Source organism: Adiantum capillus-veneris, chromosome 30, assembly GCF_014529385.1.
Source record: "Adiantum capillus-veneris isolate H3 chromosome 30, ASM1452938v2, whole genome shotgun sequence".
NCBI lineage: Eukaryota > Viridiplantae > Streptophyta > Polypodiopsida > Polypodiales > Pteridaceae > Adiantum > Adiantum capillus-veneris.
In genome coordinates, this window is record NC_140960.1 from 58958963 (window position 1) to 58969674 (window position 10712).

At 38.5% G+C, this 10712-nt stretch overlaps 1 pseudogene; it reads right to left on the reverse strand.

Annotated features, from left to right (window-relative positions):
* Positions 1 to 5786: 5786 nt before the first annotated feature.
* Positions 5787 to 8547, reverse strand: LOC147418036 (uncharacterized; annotated as a pseudogene).
* Positions 8548 to 10712: the final 2165 nt, after the last annotated feature.

The window sequence follows — 10712 nt, forward strand, 5'->3', positions numbered from 1 at the left end:
TTCTTGGAATTGCCTTGGTCGACGTGTATGCCAAATGTGCTCTACCTCAGCAAGCACAAAAGGTGGTCGAGGAGTTGCTTGTCAAGGATGTCGTCTCATGGAGTGCACTAATTGCGGGATATGCCCAACACGAAAAAGGCCAAAAAGCTTAGGGCTGTTTTTAGCATATGCAATGCGAGGACTTCTCATGGAATGCACTGATTGCATGATATTCTCAACACAGGAAAGGCCAAGAATAGGAGCTAAAAACGCTGATTTTCTGGGCTGATTTGATGGATCATTTAGAGGCTAAAAACGTTGAGTTTTAGGGCTGATTTGGTGATTAGGGACCGATCTTGTCTGGATGTCGTCTCATGGAGTGCATTGATTGCGGGATATGCCCAACACGAGAGGGGAAGGCGAGGAAGCTTAGGACTGTTTTCAGCATATGCAATGCAGGGACATCTCTCCAAATGCGATCGTCTACGCTTGCATCTTCAAGACATGTGGCATTATGCAAGAGGCTAATATGGGTGAAAGAATTTCGATCATATTGTTAGTCAAACATTTCTGGAAATAGATGTCGTGCTTGGCATTGTCTTGGTCAACATGTAAGCGAAACGTGCTCCACCTCAGCAACCACCAAAGGTGGTCGAGGAGTTGCTTGTCAGGTATGTCATCTCATGTAGTGCACTAATTGCGAGATATGCCCAACACGGGAAAGTCCAAAACTAGGAGCTAAAAATGCTGTAATTTTGGGCTGATTTGATGGCGGATTGGGGCTTATCTGGGGCTGTTTTTTTGGGCTAAAAACGCTATTTTTTAAGGTTGTTTTGGTAGCTGATTTGGGGATGATGTGGGGCTGTTTTCTTGGTCTAAAAACGCTAATTTTTTAGGCTGATTTGGTGGCGGATTTGGGGCTGATCTGGGGCTGTTTTTTTGGGCTAAAAACGCTAATTCTTTAGGCTGATTTGGGGCTGATCTTGTCTGGGATGTCGTCTCATGGAGTACATTGACTACGGATATGCCCAACATAAGCGAAAAAGGCGAGGAAGCTTAGGGCTGTTTTGAGCATATGCAATGCAAGGACGCCTCTCCAAATGCGATAACCTAATCTTGCATCTTCACGGCCGCTATGCCATTACGCAAGACACTAATATGGGCAAAATAGTTCAGATGATATTGTTAGTCAAGGGCTATTGAAAAACGATGTCTTTCTTGGAATTGCCTTGGTCGACGTGTATGCCAAATGTGCTCTACCTCTGCAAGCACAAAAGGTGGTCGAGGAGTTGCTTGTCAAGTATGTCGTCTCATGGAGTGCACTGACTACAACATATGCCCAACACGGGAAAGGCCAAAAAGCTTAGGGTTGTTTTTAGCATATGCACTGCGAGGACATCTCTCCAAATGCGGTCACCTATGCTTGCATTTGAAGGACATGTGGCATTATGCAAGAGGCTATTATGGGTGAAAGAATTCCAATGATATAGTTAGTCATGCATTACTGAAAAACGATGTCATGCTTGGCATTGCCTTGCTCAACTAATATGGGCGAAATAATTCAGATGATATTGTTAGTCAAGGGCTATTGACAAACGATTTAGTGCTTGGCATTGCCTTGGTTGACATGTATGCCAAATACACTCTATGAAAATGTTATATAATGGACTTGGGAGTTGGTTGACTCTTTTACAGTGTTTTATGGCTCTCTAGCTTTTATAGACATGTAGAACGTCTTACTCTATTTAACTCATGAGCAATATATAGGTTTCTCACCAAACTTGCCATCTCCCTCCAACTAGGATTTTTTGTGCATGCCGCTCGCTCCTATTGCACTTAGATTCTTGATGGTAATAGTTGCTCGCTCTCATGGGCTCGCTCAACGGCCACCCCCCAATTTGATGGACACTTTAATAAAGTGCACCCTGCTCTAAGGGGACTTTAATGTATTACTAGAGTGCATCCTATTGTAAGGAGACTCCAATGTATTATTAGAGTGCACCCTGTTTTTTGGGATCTATATTCGATTCTTTTTTATTCAGTTGGGATCTATATTCGATCATTTACTAAACAATAATTAATTTTTTGTTTCTTGAGAAATTTTATGTTAGTCCATCTCAAGGTTTCATCTTTCTGTAACTAAGAAAAATTGATGTTTTGATGTCAAAATAAAACTTGTCAGGGTAGAATGGAGAATTCATGGACTTTGGATGTGTGAGAGAGATCTCTTTTATGGATACAAATGTTTTCTTCAAGCATTCTATTACTACATCCTTCATAAAAGAGGTATAGAAAATTAAAAAACTCTAAAAGGAAAACTATGGAATCTAATTGCATGTACTCTAGAGTTGTCCTAGAAGTCAATGTATGCATGCATGTCTTCATGAAGGTTTAGATTTAATTAGATTCTTCTTGGAAATTATCTTCTCCTATTCAATATGAAATAACTTATTATAATATATATTCTTGTAGGTGGAAAATATTTCATGATGTGTATTTTGAACCTAATTGCTTGACCTTCAAACCAAATCTCATTTTTTGCAATAGAGAACCACTTAAAATAGTCAATGATAAATATTTTAACTAACTTTATCACTTTGAGTGTAGCTTGAATAAGAAGTGGACTTCGCATTCATCCATAAGTCAAGAGAACCTAGCTTGGACAAGTAGTGGGCTTTGCATTACTCCATAGGTAAAGGGAGGTTAGCTTGGATGAGTGCACCATGAAACCAACACTCCTATGATGCAACTAAGCATATGCTACATGTTTTACGTATGCTTCATGGCTCAAATGAGGAAGTCATAGATTAGAGGTGGACCTTGCTTGAATCTCATAGAAAAGTGGGTTGTATTTCTCAATGGGTCCTAGCTTGGAGAAGTAGTGGACCTCAAATAAAAATTTTAGTTACTCACTTTGAATTTGTCTTGGACAAGTGATGGGCCTTGAAACCAAGCTCTTCACATTGAGATAAGTCATAGGTAGGACAATAGAGCATACTCAATGATAATGGATGCAATGTACTAGTTTCTTGATGTTCTTGATGTCCAATTTTGTTCTCAATGTGTAATCTAAGTGCATAAAGTGGAATGATACCTTAAGCAAATTGACATCTTTGACAAAAATCTCATTACCTTATACACGATAAGTTGAAATTTGTCCAACTTGGGAACTGGGATTTTTCCACTTTACCTAATATAGTCTTTGATGATGCACATATTTGTGAACAGTTTCTAAAGAATTTATTTCAGCGATGTGGATGGATGGATATATTGGCTAACATGGATGTATGTGTCAATAAATCTAGACAAACCAAATTCTGCAATGAAGAAGGAAATGAAGTCATATCTATTTAAATAATCTCAATAATAAAAATGATTGAAAGTAAATTAGAAGAGGATGTCATTCTGATAGATTTCACCAACGAAAAGAGAGACACCTATATTGAGGATACAAGATGAAATCTCCATCAAAAACCAAACCAACCAGAACAATGAGAAGTATTATGATGCAATCAATGAACTAGAAGATTCCACAATAACTATGACTGATTCCAATTCAAGAAAGGAAAGAGTACGGATACGAATATTGAATAGAAATGGATATTTTTTTTTAAAACTTCCACAAGCACCAAACGAGCCAACAACTAAGATATCAAAAGAAAAAGCAGTTGAAACAAAAGCAAAAAAGACCAATGCCAATCTTGGTAAACAAGGATCAATATTTCATGTTAGTTGAAGCCCAAGATTGCATTAAAGACAAAATAATTGAATGCTAACTTATACAAACTATAAAATAAGAACAAACAAGAAAAAAGAAACTTGTAAAAACATCAAATAAAAACAAAAGAAGGAAGAAACAAAAGTAAGACTTTCCAAAACCGAGAGAAAAGCAAAATTTCAAAACTCAAATGGACCCTCCAAGAGTTTGGACAGTAGAGATGGAATTTAAAAATGAAAAAAGGTGTTGGACAGTAGAGATAGAATCTAAAATGGAAAAAGGAGTGATGGGATCAGTGTTCCATCCCACTACAAGAAATATACGCTTTAGAATAGAAAGATTGTGGTGTAATAGCCTATGTGAGAGTTATTAAGCTAGGAAAGTCATACGGTGGATCTAAAAATTCCAAGCAAATTGATTTATCTCTGCAAGGGGAAGAACAAATTGGCTTCTATACCGACTGACTTGGCCTAAGACAAAAATGATATTCTCATCAAATCCCTAATGAAATATATTAGAGATGTGTTTGCTTGGTCGTATGAAAACTTAAGGGAGTATATCAAAAAATTTGCTCACACACTATTCCAATGAGGGAAGATGGAAAGTCTACATGATAAATACCATACATGTATAATGAAAACTTTTCTAAGAAGATTAACAAAGAGAGATAAACTTAAATAGGCAAATTTCATATATGAAATTGAACACACAGATTTCTACAATTGTGGTAGTACCAAAGAAAAATGCCAGGTTAAAAGTGTATGTCAATCTCAAAAAAGTGAACATAGCCACCATGAGAGATAACTATCCCTTACCTATGGTCAAATATGTATGAGAAAGGATAGCTAGAAATGAGGCTTATAGTTTCTTGCAATTTTTGGATCATAATCAAGTGGCTATATACCCTAAAGAACAATGCAAAATTGACTTTGCTACAAAATGGGAATTTTTGCCTACGTGTCATGCCATTTGGATTGACCAATGCCTTAACCACTTTCCAAACATTGGTGAGCCATGCCTTTAAGGAATTTATGGATATTCTTAGAAGTGTATATGGATGAACTCTCTATTCATTCTTCCTTGTGAGAGGATCATTTTGATCACTTCAAGAAAATCTTCACAATATGGTATTTCAATGGATCTTGAAAAGATGAAGGCCATTACGAAGTTATCACGATTTCAAGCACACAAACAAGACCGATTGTATATACATGCCGCAATTACTAATGTATATCTCAAAATGCCTACATAGCCGATGCACAACACTCCCATATAGACATAGTGCTTGCATGTCTGACAAACCTCCTCTTGGTTAATCTTGCAATGATGGTGGACACAAAGGCCCTACATGTTCATCACATAAGGGTTATGTGTATCCTTGATGCATTAACCTTTTTATAGATTCTGCCATCTTCAAGTTTCATTGTGAAAATGTCGTTCACTTCCTTCAAGTGACACCTCTGGTTGAGCTATTGCCATCCCATAACTACACCAAGTGCTCCATGATTTGAGCAGTAGAAGATGCAGCCAAATGCTTTTGAGATAAAGGCAACAAAGCATCGCTGCAATTTTTTGAAGCACACACAACTTTGCTCTCGCTAGTGTTTGTGCCTCAGCGAACTTGTGAGTCTCCTAGTCTTGTTTGGCTGGGAGCTACCATCCAGTGCATCCGAAAGAGGATCAATGATACTTGATAGCCTGCCATGCCCAAGCCGTGTTTGTATGACATTGGCATGGCATGCTTGCCTTCTTTGGCTCATGGAGATTTTTCAGGTTCTCCGTAGAAATCTTCAGTTGTCCAAGAGCTACCTCCTTTTGCACCAATGTCCATGTGAACAAATTATTTGGAAGTTGTTGCAAGTTATCTCTAAACTCTTCAATACAAGAAATTATTTCCGTATCAATCATGTCCATATCTTGGTCAAAGCTATGCATGTCAACACCCCAATTCTGTGCCATCACAACCACTCCCTACCTCCACAACTTGAGGACATTCTTGCATTCCATTGTTTGTAGGAAGTTCAACCATTGCATGCAAACTATCCACAATAGGAAAAATTGTATGTAGCATCGGAAAAACTTTGTAGTATTAGGTGCACTCCGTATAGATGCTTGCATTGGGAGGACCAATCTGGGCAATCACATTGTCACAATAGGAGGAATGTAAACTCACGTGATACGAAGTGTCCAAAGACATTCTCTGAATCTTGAATAGCAATATAGATTTGTTCACCACCTGAAGAGTAGATGGATTAGACTCATATCGCTGAAATAACTTCTCCCCACCAGCTAGTGCTTTGGTCTCACTCTTGCTTGAGACAGGCACAACAAAACATTCAAAGTCCACTATTGACATACACACAATGAACTTGTTTAGGAAAAGTAGCTGATACGAGAAAAATGCAAAAGAATGATCAATGCTCACCTAGATCTTCTTGAAGAACTCCAATAGAGTTCCTCTCATCCAAGTTCCACTCCTTGCATCACCAACAAGTGCATGCAACTGGTCAAGCACCGACATGTTTATCCTTGCATCTAACAAAGTGTACTTGGTACACTGCCATAATCTCTCCACCAGATTTGTAGTGTCCACATTGCCATGGAAAAATAAGCGCCCAAATTTTAGCCAACGCTCATGCAATATACATGACTTTGAGCACCATATGTTGGATACATAACTCTGAATATTTGCATGCTCGGAGTATTCCAATGAGAGTTTCTAAAAGCGAGCTTCAAAATCATCCTCACACTTTGAATGCATAAGGTTGCTCATCATAGAATATACTTGATCTCACAAATTTTTGGCACTTGGGGAAAAAGATTCTCCACCTAAGCCTTCTTGGCATGAAACTAGCAAAGCGAGACATGGCATGCAACTTGCACTTGATACCCTCCGTTGTCTTGAGCCCAACAAGCATCATCATCCCTAATGGCTCTCAAGATAGCATTCAACTCTTGAGTACACTTATCTATTAGAATTTTATTCAATGGAATGCTATCCATCTTTGAGAATATTATGTGGATGGTCAATTCAAGGGAAATGCTCTCCTGACATATCCCAGGGTCACATGTACACATCATCAACCACACAGGCAATCCGATTCCATTTTGATTAGGTAAAACAGTTGCATATAATGGCAACCCATACACATTTGTCTCGAATGTGCTATCCACAACCACCACATTATGTTGTGAGAAGCGAATACACATCTCCAACATTTAACTATCTTAAATGATTATAACAAATGGCTTGCGGATGTCTTGCAATGCATTTGGATTGTATGGCTAGACATATGCAACCTTTTAAAAGCAGAAAGCATCTACATAAGGATGCAAGGACAACATATAAAAGTGAAAATGAAACTATGGTTGTAAAAGAGGCTACCTTGCCATCAGCTTCAAAGCCTCCATATACATCCCCGACCAATCATTTTCAAAGGCTCGACTTGAAAAAAAAAAAAATCTTAGGTCAGAAAAATGATAGGTTGAGAGCATAAGCAATGAAAAGTACTACCTTGAAGTTGCAAGCTATATGCAAGCTGCTAGACCCTCTTTGGGATCATGAAGAATCAGAAAGCCACTCAATCTAATGAAGGCACTTGTTCCATGTGGAAGTTTTGTTTTGAGGCAGACATTTTGACAACATGGCAAGATGTATCAACATCAAAGTAATCTTCCATGCAATAGTGAAGCACTCGTGATGAACCGATAGATAGTATAAGTCAAGCCAAGAGCAAGGAATATGGTCGTGATGCATAGCATGGAGAACAATACCGACTTGATTGACTTCTTCTTTGAATTGCACTCGTGCCTTGAAAGGACAACCACACTTCTTTGTTTTTCTCTCTTTGTGCTTGTCTTTTCCACGATGCCTTCTTGAACCACCATTATGACATATGTAGATGTCCTCTACCTTACCAAAACTTACTTGGGCTGATCTCATCTTGACAAGCCTCACCTTATGTTTAAGCGCAATACTCTCTAGTGCATCATTCACATGGGCTTTCTCTATTTAAATTTTCTCACTTGGGTTATTCTCGTCAGCATTCAACTTTCCTTCAACCTTATTTGACATAAGCAATTGGGGAAGTAGCATTGGATCCAAATCTAATCACATCTCTGATATCGGAAATATATGTGCCATGCTCTCTAACATCTATACACCATTCCGATTTGACAATATCAATAGTTTTTGACATGCCTAGGTGAGCCCCTTGCCGATCAATGTGACATCCTTATATGATAGCTGCCCACTGCTCAATTGGTGGAATTGCTAGGGGAGGCATCTTCAAGAAGAGCTTGGTTGATCCATCATGTTCGGGTCCTCGAATACGTAGATTGTCCTTCATCCTCTTCCATCTCTTTATGTCATGGACACCTATGTTTCAAAGTGTAGCCAAACTTGGGTTGCAAATCCCCTTCATATCTTGAAGCATTAGGTTGTAGCTTGCTAGAGAAAAACTAAAGAAGTGGTGAGAAATATGAAAGGATGGATTAGGAGATTGGATCCTACGTTTGACCATGTGGATTGAGTCCCCACTTGAGGCCCCACTTGGTTGCTTTCAAGGGAACTGGGCTCTAGATTTTGGATGGTTGACACTGCTTCAGTTCCCTTCACTCAGCCAACCAATATTAAAACCCAAGGAATCCTCAAAATTTGGGCTTGAATCTGATTTAGATTCATTGCTCGCCTCTATACCCTCATTCAAATCAGGTATAGGCCCATCCATTTTACCCTTCGTGGCTTCCTCTTCCTGCCAGGTCACATTGAGATCGATGTTGTATTTATCTTTAATCCTCTGTTTGCCTTGCATTACCTCCTCTTCCACCCAACCTACATTCAGGTCCATCCTCTCCCTCTTTCTTGCCAGTTAACCTCCAAGAACATCCATAAATTTGAAATCTTGCAATTGCTTGAATTTGAATTCTCCTGCATGTATGTCGATTTCCCACGTGCCAGGGTGGATGCCTTTTTGGTTCAGGTTTACCTTGTGAGTATGCAAGGTGGGCATGTTGTCCGGGTTTAGTTTTTGCTGAGGTGGATACCCTAGATTTCCCCAATACCAGTGCACACACTTTCCCCCCCTTTATCCCATTGCCACCCCTCATTAAAGGTTGGGTGTTACTTAGTGCCAAGGGCCGCATTCGAACCCATGACCCAAGTCATGATGATCAAATGCTCAACCAATCAAGCTAACCCCTTTGAACAATACCAATTGTAAATCTTAAAGAAAGATAGATTTGCTCTATTGTTTTCAATATTCTCTCCATTTTTATTTTAATAGAATTGAGCCGAGTAATGAACATAGTAAGTGGTTATTTTTGGAAATTTGGTCTTATCTTCTCAATTGCAAAAAATTAAATAGTATTGATCAGTGCTCACATGTCCTCATTTGGAGTGCAAAACTACTAGATGAAAATAAAAATTCTACTATTTGCATCACATGCCCCTACTTAGAGTGAAAACTAAATGAAAATAAAAAATAGCTTGTAATTTTGTCGGACCTTAACTTTAAAGGGCAAAAATTGGGCATATAAATTGTAAACTGTAGTTAAAACCTTAGGTTTTAGCATTAATCCTAGTTATCTCGTTAGTTTAACCTTGAACTTTAAGGGCAAGAAAATGTTTTTTTAAAGCAATAACATAAAATCTTCTTTATTCTTACATTTAAAAATAAAATAAAATAAAACTGAATTATCGCCAATGTACTTTGCTGGCATGATACTTCATCATTTTGTTATTTATGGCAAATATTTTTCACCATCTAAGGGAAAGACTAAAGAATAGATAACATAAGTTTCATACGCTTTGATTTTTTTCCAAAACAAAGTGTAAACAAGAAAAGAAAAAGTTAAGAAATATGGCTAATGTAGAGATTACAAAATGTGATATTTATATGTTTATTAGTGAGCACTAGCTCACATTCACATTAGCATAAAGATCCGAGTTTGATACCCAGTAGCTCTTTCCAAATTTTAGTTGTACCTCTAAAAATAGAATAACCTTTTTGCCATGCAGTTAGTGAAGCTTTATCTGTGCAATTCCCTATCAATGTGAGGTATGATATGCAATCTTAGAAGGCTAAGGTAAGTTTTTTGTAATGCATTGAGCTTATGTAAAATCTAGAGAGGGAACACACATCCATTCATGCACACCACACTTTACATCAAGAGGCTTTGATTCCTTGTGGGACTCACAACAAGGCATGCCACGCTTAGTTGACAATGTAAAGGATTGTCCCTCTCCAAATAGGACAAAAGTCTTTGAGCCAAGAGATCTACCCTTTGCCCTCTTGTCGGTGATCACACACACACACACACACACACACACACACACAGAGTTTCATGTCAGCATGTGAATAAACTCTTATCATAGCTCTCAAAGTTTGGATGAATGGTTTTATTCTCATGGTTTTGACTTAACAAGTACTAACCTAGTATTGACGTGTGATCTACTTATGAGATCTCTCCTCTCACACTCTTCCCATCACACACTTCCACAATACTCTTAAGGGTTTATGATGGAGTTCATACTAGGTACCTTTTAAAATCCTCATCCCGTCCATTGGGTGTACCCCAATCTCCTGTCTCTCCAGTCCTCTGCAAGAAAATTGCAAAGAAACTGATTAGGAGGGCATGCCACCCCCTGTACACTTCTACTTAAGCATTGTTGTAGTAGACAAGCATACTTGGGAATGGAAATATTATCTCATTGACCATGCTCTCTTCACCTTGACCACCCCAAAGATATTGCTTCTCCTGCAATGTGTTGTAGCCTAATTTGCATGTGCTCTGCACTTGGTGGACATCGATAAGTAGTGCTTTGCGTATAAGAAGCTTGCAATCCTGACTACTTCGTTGGCCTAAGGGGATTTTCTCAAATGAGACTACAAGAAGCTCCACGTTGCATAGGTGTTGCAAATCGCCGAACATATGATTTTTCTTAAGAGAGATCAAGAGCTATGAGTTAAGGTTTCTCCATGAGTGGGAATACCATTAGTCTTTCCATGATCGA